Below are 18111 nucleotides of genomic sequence, written 5' to 3'. Positions count from 1 at the left end.
AATCCAGGGGACATTTCCTCATTTCACCTCCCTCACATCGATTCCTTAGTTTTCATCTTTGCAGAAGTTGGAGGGCAGATTGGAGCTGGAATAGTGTGTGTGTTGATCCCAGCAAGGGTGGATCCTCCGCTGCACACAATGCATTTGTCACTCAGACATGTGTTCTATCAAGGCCTCCCTCACAAAGACTGCGTTTGAATCCTAAAAATCCAACATCTTCCTGACCTTGGTCTCCAGCTTGACTTGGAATAAGCCTGCAGGTGCATCTCAGAGGTGGCTTTCAAGGCTGCTATCTAGGCGACACAAAGCAGGTTTATCCTCCAAAAAGCTGCTTTTGGTCTGTGATGTGGAGGTATTACACCACCACTTATATCAAGGGAATCCAGATGAATTCAGCCGGAGCTAAGTGTCCTTGTAGGTGCAGTAAACATGCTTCTGTATGCTTTAACAAGAAACCAAACAACACCTAAGGAGGCAGATCAGTGCTGCAAATATCGCTTTCATTTGCCAGACAACAGCTATGCACCACCTGCAGTACACTATGATAGAGCTACACTTGCACTGTGTGACTCAGTGTGAGCGCCAAGGCCTGCACACACTGCCTACACAGGTGCTGTTCAAAGTGGGGTCAAGGGGGCTGCCTTTGGGTGCTGTGGTGGGGTCTGCGCTTTAATTTTTAAACTCTCCTCTCCTTGAACTCTCCACAGTAAAACAGAGGATGAGACGTGATGTTTCGATCACATATTTATCTTGATATACTCATCGCAAGAACTTTTTGAACTTTTTGAACTTTGATAACTCATCTTTTTTCTGAAACCTCAGGCCTTAAATACTGATGGATTTTTCAAAAACTTGTGGTTTAAATAAACAGTTTTTCTCAGCATATACCAGAACAAACATTATCTAATGTTTTTTTTACATAAAGGGCTAGTCAGAGCACAGATGTATAACTTTATAGTATGATATGATTGGCCTGATAAGACAAAACTTCGCAACCCTACAGGAAATCCTGCCAAGTTGCTTTCAATTAAAATCAGAGTAATGCAAAGAGCATCAAATAATAATGCTAAACTCTGGTACATGTTTACTGAAATATTAAGTGGACTAGGGTTAAATAAAAAGAAAACATTAGTAAAACAGGCTCCCTTACAAAGCAAGCTGTGTATCACACTAATGGAGTAATTGTCAGGGGATGCTCAGGATGTTCAGAGGTAGTTTTTCAACGCTGACTCAGACTCACGCTCCATTAAGTAACAGATAGTGACGATGCTAATCCTACCAGTACTTATCCTGTTTCAATGATAAAGAAACATGATATTAAAAATGACAGTAAAAGTGATGTCAGAGCCATATTGCACACAGTAATAAACATGATACCTCACAGTGAGGAAGAGGACTGAGGATTGTATGTTATAACTGAACACGGTATCTCTCTGATTAAGTATTAGCAGTGATAGTTGGAGAATGTCTGGTGCAACACTTACCTAGACCCAAAGATAGCCTCGTCTGTATGCTAACTATGGACCCAGCATGAAGCAATGAGCACTGGACGACAATGTCTAAGAAAATCTGCTTCAAAACGGACTGAAACCTCGAACACAGCCAGACTCATTTGAGGAAAGTTATCTGATGAGCAAAACAGACACAGAGAGGTTAACCTGGTAAAAAAAAACACCAACAATATCAAACCCCAGTTATTTTCTTCATGGATGTCATACAGACACAAACCAAAACACTGGCGCTTTCTTGTCTACAAGGTTATTCTTGGCCTCCTACCCTTCAGACCTACATCAATCAGAAGAGATAGGAACCTTCAGTCTTTGTTCTGAGGAAATTTATGTGGTGACCGTCCCAGATGTCAGAATTGAACTGTGAAAAAGGGCATTTAAATTTGCTGCTCCCTCTGCCTGAAATGATTTACAAAAAGAGTTTAACTTGCTGAACTCATGTAATTGAATACTTTTAAGGGAAAGTTGAAAGACTTGGAGGCAGACCAGTTGAGATTCTGCGTTCTGACTTAAAAGTGTTCCAGGCAAATTGCGACTTTGGTTTGAGTGCAAGAATTTCAAAACAACATTATAGACATTATAAGCATAATTCTTAATCATTTCAATCACCAAAGGAGCCTCCAACTTGCTCCTTTGAGTGAAATGGAGGAGGAAAGAATGGCACATTAGGTAACAGAAGCTTATACTTTATATTTTACGGTAAAATATGTTGTATTGAAATGGATTTTGTATTGATTAAAGCACTGAAAACTAGCTAACGCCAGAGCAGCTGCCAATGATGTGTTAACATTAGCAGATGAATAAAACTAGACGAATACCTGGCTATGATACACTACAAAAACAAGTAATGTGACGTCAAAAGTTGTAACTCGGAGTATGAGTTCACCTGCCATTCAAGTGCACTTTGACAAGTAACAGGTGGGAAAAGCACGAGTTATGGGTTGCCTGGAAAGCAGCATATATTCTGGCTGATTCTGGTAAATATCTGCTTCTTTAATTTTTGTGTGTGTGTGTTATGAACTACATGTCTTGTATGATGTCGTATGACTTTTTTATGTAAGTCTAAAACTCTGTTTACTACTGCTATATTGGCCAGGACATTTTTGAAACGGAGGTTTTGAATCTCAGTGAGGTTTCCTCCAAAATAAAGGTTAAATAAATAAATAAATAAATAAAACATAAACTTGGTTTAGAAATTTGTTGATTTGGGGTGCCAAGTGTTTTTTGAGTGCACCCTGTGTACACCTTTGATGTATCGGCTCTCTCTTCAGTTGTCTTATTCAATGAAGGAAAAATGTTTGAAGAAATAAATTAAAAACCGAATATGTTCTGTATTACCCCTAGGGAAATTCAACTCAGTGAAATGATTTTAAAGTTTTTTTCTTTCACTTCCGTAAAAATCCTAAACTGTAAAAATAGTCCCTCTGCCCTTGTTTCCCAGAATGCTTTGTATTAGACTGAATGATTGCTTTGTCAAGCTTGTTGTTTATTGCATTTCCAGTGCCCCTTTTGTTTTAGAGAATGAGTGTATACCCTTAGAAGCGCTAACTTAGGAAGGGGGGCACTTTTAGTCTTCTTTTTTGGAAAATTAAGCTTTAGAGTCGTCAAAGACACAAGATGAACATGTGCATTCACTAATGTACAATGCACTGATGCAGCAAGACACTCTTGATCTCGCTCATGCTGTTGGACTCACAGATGTCCTTGAAACATTTGCTTAAAGAGGTAAAGTAAGCAGAAAGGACACCTCAGAGAATCAATTTTATCATTATTTTAGTCTCATCATGTCTCTTCTCTATCCTCGCTTTCATTTTGTTTCTATAAAGAGTCACGACAGAGACTGGCTGTCACTTTGTAACAGTTGTGTGATTGTAAGAAACTCCTAATTAGTCAACCTCTCCATCATGGCTGACACCTGCATTTGTGCGTACTTAGTCAGATTTGTGTTTTTAGGCTATAATTGGCATAACACTGTGAATGACCTCCTCCGGATCAAGTTGTAGGCTGTGATTTTTTTCCTTGTTTCACTAAAAAGAGAAGTGAAATGTGTCTGATTCACTGCGCAGCCATGATTAGAGCACAAGATTAGAGAAATTCAAACACATGTCATGGTCAGAGGCAGACAAGGCGACAGACTGGGAAACAAAGGGAGCAGTATAAACGCCTGTTGTTGTGGATGTACACAAATGCCGCCCACACTCACACAGAGCCTCACATGCACATCCACATGGGTCTATGCATGCAGACACACACACAGCAGATTAGAAAAGCTGATTTATTGGCTGTAAAATGTTAATATAGCTATAAGCCCCGCTCATGAATTGTTAATTAAGGCCGTGACAGACTCGTCACCTAAAATGTTAATGAGGTGAGATTGCGTCGGGCCCGAGAGGTCTCTTTGTGCCACACTGAGCAAATACAACAGATGAGCTGAATCCACAAGACCCCCTGTGCGCTATAATAAGAAGCGCTGAAGGCACCTGAGATGGGTCATGCCCATTCGGCCATGGAGTAATTAAATTAATGAATGGCAGAGTGTGAATTAACCGCTGTGAGAGTGAAAAGGAATGATGGATAAGATCCATTTTTACACCACCTACTTTTTCGAACAGACTTACTGTGGGTGGAAAAAGAACTCAGCTATCCTAACCCTTACAACTTAGATATAATAAGACTGAAAGTTCACGTGTATGACGCATAATTAGTTTTCTAATAAGCCTCAGTTGAGGGATCTCCTGTGACATTAAGCGGTATTACCAGGATAGTTTTGGAGTTAAGTTCAAATCCTAATTATCCAAATGATTAATTTATGAGACCATTAAATTTATTTTGCCTGCAATCATTACAAAAACCAAACCGAAGCTAAAAAACTGCAAGAGATGCTGATAAAGAAGATGTTACTGTTGGTCAAACGGGTATAAAAGGGGCAAATGACTATAAGGTACAGAGATGGGTCAGCCTGGTGAGAATGTTAAAGGTTACAACCATGAACTTTACAATAGTTTATATGTCTTTTAAGTCTCTCTAAAATACACAAGTACAACATATTGTTTCTATCTGTCAAACTGAAGTTGTGAGTTGAAAATTAGACCCCTCTCAAATAATTAGAACTGCATTAAGCAGAGGCCCATTAAAGAGTATTCCATTTTTTTTAATTTATATCCAGCTTTGCTTACAAACAGTAGAGCCTGCACTTCAAAATAACCTGTTTTAACTTTGGAAATTAAAATGCTACTATTTCAGTATGTTAATTTCTATGGCTTACCACCTGTTATTTCTTTATTTGTTTCTTGTTATTATTATTCTCAAACAAAACATAAGAGAACTATAGAGTTGCTTAATTTCATAATTCTCAAACCATTTTTTCCTTTTTTACAAAGTACATCTTAAGGTTAATAGCTCAAGAAGCGGTTGAAACTTGACAGTGTATAATACACAACCATATATTTTTAATGTGTTCTATTTTATCTGCTCACTGCTTTTTTCTTTTTCTTTTTTTTTTAAGTTTTAGAACCAGCAACATTGTATTTTAACTACTTGCTGCTGTGATTTCCTCTTTATATTAGCCTGTAGCAAAACTGGATGTTAACCCAGTAAAGCTTGGCCCAAGAAAAATAAACAGATTTTTTTTTTTAAACTAGAATATCTATTACCCCTCTTGAGAAAATCCACAAAATATTGCTATACTATTATGTTTATATTTTTTGTATCACATTTGATAAATTGGACAACAAATGTTAAGTAAAGTTTTTGTAAAGACACATTCTATCTACGCAGAAAATAAAAATACTCACAAAAAAAAAAGTACATCATAGGGTCTAATGTGAAAAAGGCCAAAATACAACTTTAGCTGCCTGCAGTTGAATGATAATCCTCAAGGGTGTAGAGTACTACGTTGAAAAATAGCTATCAGCTTTTTACTTATAACATTATCTTCTATATTCTATTTTTTTAGAGCAAGTTGCAGATGTTCTGTAACCCAAACACCCCAACGAGGCTCAGCCCGCCCCCTTTGGTGAGCAGCACCTGTGAAGCTGTTTGCTAACGATGCTTAACGCGAACGACGCTGGATGCTAACGACACGGAATGCTAACGGTGTTTAATGCTAACGATGCGTTTCTTCGTGTTATGTGACTTTCAAAGTAGTGAACTAGCCTGATGAAAGTAAATGTGCTCTGGGTGCTAAAACGACCCACCCTGGTGCGGCTGCTTCAAAGTTAACTCGACCAAATGCTTCAAAGAGGCCTGGGATATAGGATCAGTTTATTTAACTCACCTTACCAAGAAGCTCAGGTAAGCGTCTGCTGATTTTGTTACGTTGTCCAAATCTGGTTGTCTGTTGAATTGGATATTTTATGAGCGACATGAGCTGTTCTCTTTATTTTTGTTACTCCTAACGGTTGCTTTCTGGTTTCTTATGTGCCCCTCTTTCTGTAGTTGATTTGTTGATTGACAGGTCCTTGGTTTGAGATAAGCTTCAAACTATCTACATTCTTCTTTGCTGAGCTTTATGAGTATTGTGAAAGAATGCTTCAGGCTGTCTTGGTTTCTTGTTGTTGGTTGTTCTGAGATGTATTTTGTGCTTTCTTTTATTTATGGTTATATAAATGCAAATGCTGAAGTTTGCATTGGGTGCTGTGTGGCATATGGAAGCAATAGTTGTAGGATTCCCAGATTAATCTGCTAGTTGTTTTCACAAGACATCAAACAGTTTTTGGGTTGAAATAAAGTCAAAAAGAATTATGGGATTGCTTATTGCATTTTTGAAAGTAACTTTTTTCATTGACAATACACAATGACATAGGACCGTTTTTTTTATTTTTTTGCGGTAATTTACCAAGCTTACTTATGTAACATGGTGTGGTTCTTAAAGGATAAGTTCAGTTAATACAGCTTTTACATTGTTTACAGAATGAAGTAGAACAAAATACTCACCCAGAAGGCTTTCCTAAATATCTCCCGAAGCACTGCTTGGATCAGGAAAGCCTTCTGGGTGAGTATTTTGTTCTACTTCATTCTATAAACAATGTAAAAGCTGTATAAACCCAACTTATCCTTTAAGTCAGGGTTTGTCTTTTCTGATGATGTGTACTATTTTCTACTGGCTGACCTCATGTTTGCACACAGACCATTCACATACACATTCATTACACTTGAGGATACAAGAATATTTCCACTCTAAGCAAGTTGATGATGTGACCTCATGCTGCTTCCTGTCACAATTACCTCTTAACTGTAAAGCTCTTGCTCACTCACTTTCACTCAGTGGAAACATTAAGCTTGTATCATGTACTGACGGTCAACTGCTATTTCATAACGAGAAGCCGCCGACTCCCAGACATGTCTTTGTAATTGAATGGTGTGTCAGGAAGTAATTTGCGCCGTAGCTGCCATGGCTTTACTTTCTGCTGTGTATCAGGTGGACTGCAGGCTTTTGAGTTATCTAACCAGGTATTGAAGGAGAATGTTTTCCCTCTAAATTTGACGATAAAACTAGTCCATGGGAAGGGTTGGAGTTGAGTAAATTTTAAAGTTAGACCCACTTTGATTTCACTGATGTATGGGTGTGTTGTAGTCGCAGGCTTCTCTCAGCTCCGCCTCTTTGCTTGTTTGATGATGTTGAGTCAGCATGACCAACCTTAATGAACTTGAGAACACCTCTTGAGAAACCAGTGGATGACATCCTCGTCTGAGTCATGATGTCGACTGAAAGTCTTTTGGGTCATCTTCCAGTTGTGATGTGGATGACAGGTCAGTCTTTGTTTTCCACATCCACACGTGAAAAAAAGACAACAGCCACCAAAGCCTCTTTTGACTTACTGTGCACATGTATGATTGAAGGTGTGAAAAATATTGATACAGCAATATATTGCGATACTTTGACCTGTGATAAAATAACCATATTTCAACTCTTAATATCGATATTGTTGTTAAAAAAAATCATATTTTAGGTAAGTTGGAAGTACAACACGTCTTTTGCACCTCCACTGTGGCAGATGGCGCCAAAGAGCTACTCCGCTCTATATTGCCCATAAATTTTATAATGAATATAATCTCAGAGTATTTTCAAAATATTTTATTCCCCAACTTGATGATTTGGGTTTTCTCTCTATTCTTGGGTCAGTCATTTTAAAATCATTTTAAGTTTAATTTTCACAGTGTAGTAGACTGATAAATTAATGGTCATGTTTTGCGCAATATTAGATTTTTAGTAACACTGGTTACACCAAGTGACTTTTATTAGTTTCACCACCTGACCTCTTCTTTTACCCAAAACATTTTTTTTGCAACATTAGTTTAATGTCACAGTAAGTGGCAAACCTGATACACTTTATGTTTTCAAGTTAGATGTATGAAATACTGCATCTGACTTTCATTATTTCAAACACATTGAAATAGAAAAGTTGTATTTACTCAATTACCTAACGGTGCAGAATAACGCAGTAAATCACAATATTGTGATATCCTGAAATAAACATATTGTGACCCAAGTATCATCGTGATGAATATTGCACAGTGAGGCTCTCACCAGTACTCATCCCTAGAAGGTAGAAGTGTTATGTTACACAGATGTGGATTCAGTAAATGGTTGTAAAGTTTTGGTTCAGTACATTCTTATTTATTATCTTTTTTAGTTGAACATAGTCCAAAAATTGTATTGAAAATAGCAAATTTAAGAAAATGGATCATGCAGAATCTGAAATGAACCGACTCACAGCATCAAGACTTCTGTTTAGTGAGTAAATGTCACTTTACCACATCATGTTTTGCTCAGTGTAGGGATTTTGGATTTACACAACTTTCAGGTCTAAGGTGAACTTTTTCAGTTCCCATTTAATCTGCAAGTGCAGTCCTGAAACAGTTCTGTACAAATATGAGGCCTTTTTCAACCCCTTCTAAAAAAGTATTAACGTGTATGGAGCGTTCTCACTCGTCATCTGATCCCTTGAAGCGCTTTTAAATTACATGTCCCATTGACTCATTCATACCCCAGTCAGAGACTGGTATGTTAAATACCCATCAGTTCATTGACTGCATGGCACAGCCACTAAGGGCAGTTTGGGGGTTCAGTTTCTTCTTCTTTCCCTCTGATTGAGAGACTCGCCCACTGAGCCACAGTGTACACAAACACAGTAGTAAGAGATTTTGACACCGTTTCATAAGTCTCCATGTTCCAGTAGACCTTTACTAAATAGAGGTTGGGAGGTGAAATAGTATCCATCAATCTACCAACAGCTCTGAGTGGAGACGAATATCAAGTTCATCTTTTTTCCACAGAGAGAAGTGAAACATGTATTACCTGTTTATAATTTTTCTTTAACTTTTCAAGTTTTCATTAATCGCTGATTCACTTCATCAGTCAGCCTCCACATTCCATCTTTCATCCTGTCTGTTGGTTCCTTTCATTTCCTTTCACTTTTAAGTGTCTGATTCTGCTGCTTCACTCCATCATGTGTCGCCCGCTCCACTCGGTTCTATTTACATTTAGTCAAGGCCTCCTCTGAATCACATTTAAATGATGTAACTCTTCTTTCAGACTTTGTCCTTTTGTTGTAAAGAGTGAACAAACATTTCTTTCATGTCTGTGCTTTTTTACTTTTTCTAAAAGGGTGAACAAAAGAAGTAACCCTGAGCTTTGGCTCGAATCGCACACCGCCCATCAGGGGAGGAGCGTGCAGTTTTCTAAAAGTCTGACGCACTTTTTCAAGTTTTATTTCACCTCCATCTTCAGAGTGTGAACTTGTGGAGTGTGATCAGCTCTGCGCAGACATGAAGCTCTCAACAAAGCAGTGATTAGAGGTTGATAATAGTGAATTTGATTTACATACATCAGGTTTGTCTTTCCTTTTAGTGACATCAGAGGATTATTGATCTACTGCTTAGTGCTGTGGTGTGACTCAGGGATGTTAATGTGTTATTGTGCAGCCTTTAAAGCTGGTGGGGCTGGGGCTGATGTCAGTATGACATCAGAACGGCCCGGTAAGACTCAGCGCTATTTCACCCACATTGTAACCCCCCCTCCCCGTCCACTCCCACCATCCCTACTCTTCCTCCCACATACAGCACGCCCCCGCCGTGTTTCACTTAATGCCAAAGCACCCAGCAGAGATTCACACAAAAGTAGTCATCTTTAAAGAAAGAAATGAATCCTCTGTTCTTCTGTAAGACGCACAGTGGAGAGAAAGAAGAGAAGGGGAAAATGCAGATCACCAGTGGTCTCTGATCCATATTGGTGTGAGTGTAATTGATTTCCCACTGTGGGATATCTGTTGCTTCAAATCAGAGAACAAACATGGCCTGAATAGTTGAAAGGGCAGAAAAATGTGGGCTTTATCTCCCAGCTCTGTCTAAATCTGAGTTATCCTAGTCAAACAGCACACAGAGCCTTCATTACAGCTGTCTGCTGCATTAAACTTTGTGCAAATTATGAGATCCTGAAAACAAGGACACTGAGCATTGTCACATAATGAATAGTGTTTTTCTCATGTAGACAATACCTGGGTAGAACTGAACTCCTGTATGTGATTTATTAGATTTATTAGGGAACATAGTTAAAGGCTCTGTGAGAATGTCATGTGTGATCTTTGAATAGTCGCTCTTAGCCTGTTTATAATCCACTATTTAAATGATACATACGTGCAGAAATTATTTTTTTCTAATACCGTCTCAGTATACATCATGTCAGGCAAAGTTTAGCAGTGAGAAGAGAGATCTGTCCTTTTCTCTGAAGACAAGAATTTCTTTGGTTTATCCGTAGTAATGGCGGACACTTCAGCTAGACTGGCAAAAACAAAAAGGACAGAACAAAGCTAAACAGGACAGTTATAGAGCTCAAGTTAAAACACAGCTAAGCTGTTTGTTAGTCTGCATTCAAATCCACATGCAGCATTCATGCTCACTCTTCTGCAGTGAAGAGTGAGGTTACTAGGGCTGGGATGATATTCATTTCTCCTGATTAGATTCTGTTAATTTTTAGTTTGCTTTTTTAAGACTAGATTAGAAGCCGTATTTTCCCCAAAAATGCACTTTGCATGTAAGTCAGTTTTTAAGATTTGTTCTGGGGGATCTAACATCTCAACTTTTTTCAACCCAGCTCATAAACAAAGACTAAAATGAAGAATTTATATTTGTAAAATACCAAAAAAAAAATTAAAAAAAAATCACAATTTAAAATAGTTGAACAAAAAATCCTGATACTTGATAGGTTACGTTAGCTCTGCTTGGTGAGGTTGGGGTTGGTAGATAAGCACTGGTAGGACATAATCAGGATTCACTGATATAATAATAATTATAATAATAAACTTTATTTATATAGCACTTTTCAAAACAAAGCTACAAAGTGCTTTACATCATAAAAGCAACCAGTAAAAAGAAATAGAAGAGAAGAAGTGAAAGAAAGGTAAAAGAGAAATGTGAGGAAAAATATTAAAATATATAAAAGAACCACCACCAATAAAAGAAAGGAAAACATCTGTAAAAATAAAAACATTAAGGATTGAAGCAATCAAAACAACAAAGGATAAAAAAAATGTAAAAGGATTTAAAATACTGCCCATGATACTGTCAGTTAAAAATAAAAAAAAAATAAAGCAAAAGCAGCATTTTGACGATTAAAACACGCTCAGCTAAAATCTCCAATAAAAGCACATCTATAAAAATGTGTCTTTATAAGAGATTTAAAAGATGACTCAGAGCACCAGGCTGTGAGTAACATTAAAAAGGTAGTCTTTTCACCTTCTGGATACTAAACTACACTCCAAACTGAGTTGTTTGCTTCTTATCACATTTCAAAAAGTAGTGCTACACAACCATAGGAAAAAACGTCCCTAGTTACACAGAATGTAAAAAACAGTGTTGGCCTATGGTTATCTAAAGGTTAGATTTAGCCAAACCAAGATCTAACTTTTTAGAGAATTTTTCCTGTTGGTTTTACTGAAACTTGACAAAGTCTGACATTCCCCAACCATTAAGGGAACCAACTGACTGAAATGTTGTCCTGTGGTTGCACTCCTTCCTTCATACATTGGGTTGGTTGAGTTTTGGTTGATCTGAGAATGATGAGTAACTGCGGACAGTGAGATTTTTTTTTATTGATGTTTTACCTGTGAAATATTGTCTTGAACAAGGAAAGGTAGTGTTAAAAAGATCTGATCTCCTTTCATTTCTAAACAAATACAAAGAGAACGTAATGGTGCTTCTGGGAAAAAACACTACAGATTCTGACCTATTGTGTCACTTCAATCTTTGCCAAACAGCTGGTCCTCACTGAGCCTTTAACAGACCACAAAATCATTCCTGGTTCATCTTTTTCATGCTAAAGATCTAGGGTGCTACGTGCCTGTTTCATGCTTAGTCTGACTGAGACCAGATTTGAAGAGATTCAGAGGCTCGCTCCAGTGAAGTTCTCCTCCACAGACTCTGAATAAAACCACATTGTAAAGTGCGAGAATTGTCTTTGATGCCAGTTCCTTGGCATGAATTCATGATAGCTCACCTGTTGTTGTTCCTTGAACACCACTGAACCTCTCAGTGCCTCCAAGACTTTGGCTGCCAGAAACTCCTGGAAGTGTAGGCGCTGCTGGCAGTAAAGGCTCATCTGTAACACTAGAGACGGTGATTAGAGAGGGGGAATCAATAATACATGGTAAGGGACGGCTAATGTACCACAGGGACCGTCAGACAGACAGCCATGGCTCTGATACCTCAGCCTGGCTCATATCCGCTGGTCTCTCCACACAAATCCAGACTGAGCAAGCTCATGTGGTACGAAACACAGCAGGGGAAATAAAAACTGGGGAAGAGAAAGGTTAGACAAATAGAGATGAAGAGTAGAAAAGTGCATGAGAAGAAGGAAATGGAAGAAATGAGCAAGAGGAGTCAATTATAAAACCATCTGTCAGATTTATTAAATGATTTCTGTAAATCCCTGTGAGTAGTATGATCACAGAGGTGGAAGAGCAAACAGCGTCACGCTAACACAACAGGCTTATTACCGCAGCATGTTTCCAAAAGAGGGCCCTTCATCTGTACGCATACATGAGGATTCAAAGATCAATACAGGGCTGTGAAACGGGTCCATGTGAATAAATGTGCAAGCTATCCGGGAAACAAGATTGGCAGCAGACAGGAGCATGCCATCAGTCCCAGGAGACGCATGCCCGCCAAGCCGTCTCTCATCCACAGAGATCAGGGTTAATGCCTCTCCTGCATCAGCACACTAGCACCACAGTCAGCTGACCGGAGCCACAAATACACCCGCACAGGAGAAGAGGAGCGCTACGAGGGAATGATGATCTAATTAATCAGCGATAGGAACAATTGCATGCTTCCTCTTTTGAATGCCACACACACACACACACACACACACACACACACACACACACACGCGCGCGCTCAGCACCCTCCTGCCCCTACCTCGCTCTCTCTTCATTACACCCCCGCCTCTCTGTCTCTTTTCCAGCACTGCTCATCATTAGGCTACAAAAACAAACACACAAACACAGTTTACAGATTCAGACAGAGAGATATTTGTCCACGCTGATGTCCCAACTGAGCTCCTGCCTGAATAAAACCTCATTACTGACTCAACACTCTGGCAGCAGACTCGTGCACCGTGACGCCACAGGTCGCTCGTTACTGCTCGGCTTTCTCTCTGTTAGCGCGCCCATTTAACATCACCGCCTGTGACCTCCAGCTCATCATGATAAAAAAGAAAGAAACACAGCAAAGAAATGACTCATCAGGCAAATATCCAAACTTTGAGGGCTTTTTTTTTCATCTGAATGTGGCTTTTTGCAGCTCCGTGTCTCCATTATGTCTTGACTTCGGCGCAAAATGTGCCAAGACGATTGCTAAAAGTGTTTTCACAGAGGCTCAGGTTTAATGTCTGAGTTGAGGTTAAAAGTCGAAACATTTCAAAGACCATTGAAGTGAAGCACAAAGACAGAAAGCAGATGTTTGTATTCAGAGGATTTTAAAGAAGGAACGAGTCCATGTCATGGCACCGAGTCTGAAAGAAGTTTATTAAAGCATAAAGATGAAGAAGTAGATGACAAGTGATTTTGGCGAAAACTCAAACCGTGAACAAACCACCAAATGGCACATTTCAGAGATTCATTCTTTTTATCTGACGTGCAAAAAACAAAATGAGTCTATTTTTTCATCCATTAATTAACCAAGTTGTCAAAAACAATCTTCTGAGACTCAAGTGAAAACTGCCAATCAAAATTTCTTAATGTTAAAAGTGATTTTATCAGTTGGCTTGTTTGAAATGAACCTGCAGAAAACTGGAATAAGGCAGAAAAGTTGTTGGGGGGGGGCTGAAAACATTCCCATTTCAGAGATTGTGGAAAGGAAATTTGGGACCATGTCTCTTTAACATTCAGTCTTCCATTTTTTGTACTTTTTATATAATACTCGTATCTGGTTCCTGCTCCTTATTTGAGCCTCCTCACTAAACAATTCAGAGCTCCAAACGAACTTATTTAGGAGCACAGTGGCCCCTAATTTAAAATTTTAGGGCTACAAACAGAAAATTCATGGCAGTACACTGAAATTCATAGATGTTGTGGGTATCGACGACAGAATCCATTGTATTTATAACAATGGTAGTCCTCTTTGCCTTTGTGCATTGTTTACAAGCGATATGTGAAACCTGTAGATTCCATAGACTGTGAAAAAAAAAATGGATGTCATCTTGCTCAGCTCGAAGTGAGGTCGCCCCTGGTAGCTGGCTGCAGTATAGGTCAAAAAATCGATCTCCCCAGCCATTCCAGATGGGCTATGGTCAAACTCCAAAAAATTAATACACCTTGTAGAAATGTTTCTCACCTCCTATTGTTGTGGTGATTTGAAGATATTATTGGGCTGCCTTGTATCCAGGTCCTTTTTTCTAAAAGTTTAGTTTTCATTAGTTATTACGATGATTGACAGCTGCAGTTCTTGTGTATTTTTTTCGGGCATTGTAAAATATGTTGGGAGGTAGAGTCCAGAAGTGATTAGACTCATGAAAGGGAAAAAAATATATATGTATTTTTGTCATGCGGGTCCACTCAGGTTCTCTCTTAGTCCCTCATAGCCTCTACTGCACAGATGTTGGCTGCCAATGGCGGCGCTTGTGACTGAGTATTTTGGCTTCACAACCGTACAATGACTGTCCACACCATAACCCCAAGACCCGCCGCTTTTCACACATCAGCCAATCACAGTAGTCATTAGCTTCGTGCTCTCACACACATCGACCCGCCTTCTTCTTTGGTGTTAGCCTCCCTTCTCCTTCTCCTTCTTTTGGAGTTATTGTCCATTGAAAAAACAGCCTATTTCTGTGTTATCAGCAACAACTGGGCCGAAGTGTGGAGTAGAAGTTTGTCACCAACAAAAAATATTGAATAATAAGAAAAAAAATATTTGAGGATTTGGTCACACGTGCATGGGTAGATTCAAAATTTACTGTGGTGGATGGCATCAAAGAGCTACTATCTTGTATGTTACCAATAGATTGTGTAATAAATAAAATATTATCAAAATATATTTTCTAAACTTAATTAAGGTTTTTTCTGTTGTACTGAGCAAGTCAGTATGCCATTGACATCAGTGTTTTTTCCCTTTTAATTCTGAGTAACATTTTGATAACTGTGTAGAATATCACAACATTCTACACAGTAATCTGAGAAAAAAAGAGATATATATCACAATATCGTGATATTGTGATACATCTTGATACTGTTGTATGGTTCTAAAGTTCAACAGTTTAATTTAGCAGACGCTTTTGTCCAAGGTGATGTACAACACAAGCAAGAATTTAGACTTTTTTTTTCCAAGTAGTGTAGAATAATCTAGCCAACAAACCACAATTAATTACTGCAACAATATACTTCAACCTTCAACAACATTTAGTAATTAGTACTAAAAAATCAATAAGAGCTGAGTCCTAGACTTACCGACTCATTCTACCCCTGAGGATAAAGAGAAGAAGAGTCAGCTTAAGTGCTTAAGTGTTCCCTGAACAGATGAGTTTTCAGACATCTCTTAAAAGTGGAAAGGGACTCTGCGGATCATATAGAGTTAGGTAATTCATTCCACCATTTGGACACAACTGAGGAGAAGAGTCTGGCTAGAGATTTGGAGCCACGCTGTGCTGGGAGCACCAGGCGTGTTTCACAAGCAGAGCGTAGTGGGCGAGAAGGAGTGTAGACCTGGATGAGGGACCCCAGGTAGGCAGGAGCCATTCTTGTCAATGTTTTGTAAGCCAGAAGAAGCGCTTTGAATTTGATTTGAGCTGCTACTGGAAGCCAGTGAAGCAAGATTATTGGCTGGATGACGTGTTGTTTTGGGCTGGTTAAAGACCAGATGTGTTGCTGCCTTGTAGGTCATCTGCAGAGATTTAAATGTACACGCAGGGAGGCCTAATTGCAGTAATAGATGCGTGGTATCACAGGGGCCTGTACCAGAAGCTGCGAGGCCTGTTGTGTCCAGTAAGGTCTGATCCTCCTGATGTTATAGAGGGCATATTGACAAGATTGAGCAATCAAGGCCACGTGAGCCTTAAAGGTGAGCTGGTCATCAATCATGACACCCATATTTCAAGCAGAGTTTGTTGGCACAAGTTGATTGGAATCATGCAGGACATTGATGACCTAAGTATTGTATCAAGAGCTTCTTGCCAATACTCACCCTTATTTCTCATTGCACTAGAGCTTGAATTTATCTGACTAAATAAAAACATGCTAAAAGAAGTCGAAGGAGTTTGGTATGTTGACAACTCGTGAAGAGGCAAAGCTTTAGAAATGTTCTAGCAGTGTCTTATCACCATCTGTTATGTGTCTCTTCTTCTCTTGAAGACTAGCTCAATGCTTCAGTGGTTTAAAACGACTGTAAGGGGCAGTATTCATCACACGCATAGTTATTTTCTTGTGTACAGGTTTTCAGCTGTCTGTATGATACCCTGATATCCTCCTTTTAGTCACTGAACAGTGAAGCTTAAAAGGTTAAATGATTAACTCTCTGTTTGTTCAGGGATCTTTTCTGCAGATTGATTAATCATCTCATTGTTTGACCTCAGTGGAAAGCGATTTCATTTTTAAATGATGTGTCATCTCAGCTCTTTTTTTTATTGAATCAGAGACAACTTCTGAAGCAGCGAACGTGACACAGCTGAGCACAGCGCCGTGACTTTAAGTGGTTACAGCCTGTGAGTAACACCACAGGAAGCGTGTAAGGGTGTCGCAGAAGGCTTGACTGGCACCCTGTCAAACACTCATTCACCCTCCTGCCTTCACGCACCCTTTCCACTGGGTGCTATGATTCATCATCTCACAGGCGAGGGAGGCTAAAGCGTAAAGGGACGTCAGTGTGTTTCAGAGGGGCCTCCCTCCGATCAGCCTCTGCTGAGCCTGTGAAGACATTTTCATTTGACCTGCAGCTAACATCCCGGTAATGAGAAGCCATCAAAAAGCCATCTCCTAAAATAGAAAGGGATTTCAATTTGAAGACACCTACATTGATATGCAAAATATTTCCAGAAGAAGCCTTCCATGGATCAGTCAGGTACGCTGGGATCCATGTGGTGATGCTTTGGATTGGTTTGATGTGCTCATGCCAGAATAAAATTATGCTGATGAGTAGCGAAAGGGAATTTTGAAAAGGAAGGGAAATATTAATCTGACATTCAGACTCAACAAAGATGTATAAGAAATTGATTTCTTCCCCTGGCTGATTTGAATTAGAATAAATTGTATATTTTCCATAACGTCATAAGAAGCTGGAGAAGAGCTTTGAGTCTATAAATCTGTTTGACGGTAAAGAAGTATTACAAGGAGAGATCACTTCAAGATATAAACTGCTCAACCAGCCTGTTGGCTCTTTTCAGCTCTACAAGTTTAACTGTCATGGATTAAAGCAAAAGTAAAAACCTTTAGTAGCTTACTGCCTCATAAAAAGTGAAATATTTCATCTGAAAAACAATGATAGAATAATTACCGTTAAATCTAGAGTTGTGTCTGAAGCTGATGTCAAAGCACGCAGCTTGTGCAATGTTTAATCTGTTCATTGTCAAAAACTGTGACAGATATATTTTTTTTTACTCTTTTGATCTTTTCGCCCTTTATTTTATTTCTGCATGCCTCCGTATCTCTCACATCTTGTCATCATTTTACAGGGTCTTGTCTTTTCTCTCTCTGGCTCGCCACTGATCGGATGACTTTACAGTCTGCTGCCAGAATTTCTCAGAAATACACAGTTTCACTGTATCCTGTCAGGGTGAGGCGAAAAGTCCTGCTCTGATCTCTGAAAGTGACACAGTTTTGATCTAACTTTTGGGTACTTCACCTCTCAGTGAATAGATGAGAAATTGATTAAAATAGTGGAGCACTGGGCCCTCGGTGTACGGAAAAACTTATGAGTCCGTTGATATGTGAAATGACTGACAGAAAGCAACATAAAGGAAAGAAATCATTATTTTTTTAGGAGAGCAAACACCTGGATTGGAAGCAGGTTATTAAAAGTTAGCTGCTTCTTGGGATTTGGGTTTTGTTTCTGTATTTGGTTTACATTCAGGTATTACAGTGTTAATGCATCAATAATTGAAGCTACAGTCCCTGCTAAC

General features: G+C 39.0%; 1 protein-coding gene across 1 annotated transcript in view; it reads left to right on the top strand.

Annotated features, from left to right (window-relative positions):
- The first annotated feature begins 5518 nt into the window (after nt 1-5518).
- yes1 (YES proto-oncogene 1, Src family tyrosine kinase) overlaps nt 5519-18111 on the top strand; it is a 223507-nt gene continuing 210914 nt past the window's right edge. The window contains exon 1 of the mRNA XM_074687946.1: nt 5519-5801. The gene's annotated coding sequence lies outside the window, so the exon portion shown is untranslated. The remainder of the gene's footprint in view (nt 5802-18111) is intronic.

The sequence above is a fragment of the Halichoeres trimaculatus genome, unplaced genomic scaffold (genome assembly GCF_033239565.1).
Source record: "Halichoeres trimaculatus isolate MK-OKI-2021-1 unplaced genomic scaffold, fHalTri1.1 fHalTri1_scaffold_15, whole genome shotgun sequence".
Lineage (NCBI taxonomy): Eukaryota > Metazoa > Chordata > Actinopteri > Labriformes > Labridae > Halichoeres > Halichoeres trimaculatus.
The sequence above is the reverse complement of the archived record's forward strand: the minus strand, read 5'-3'. Positions and strand labels throughout refer to the sequence as shown.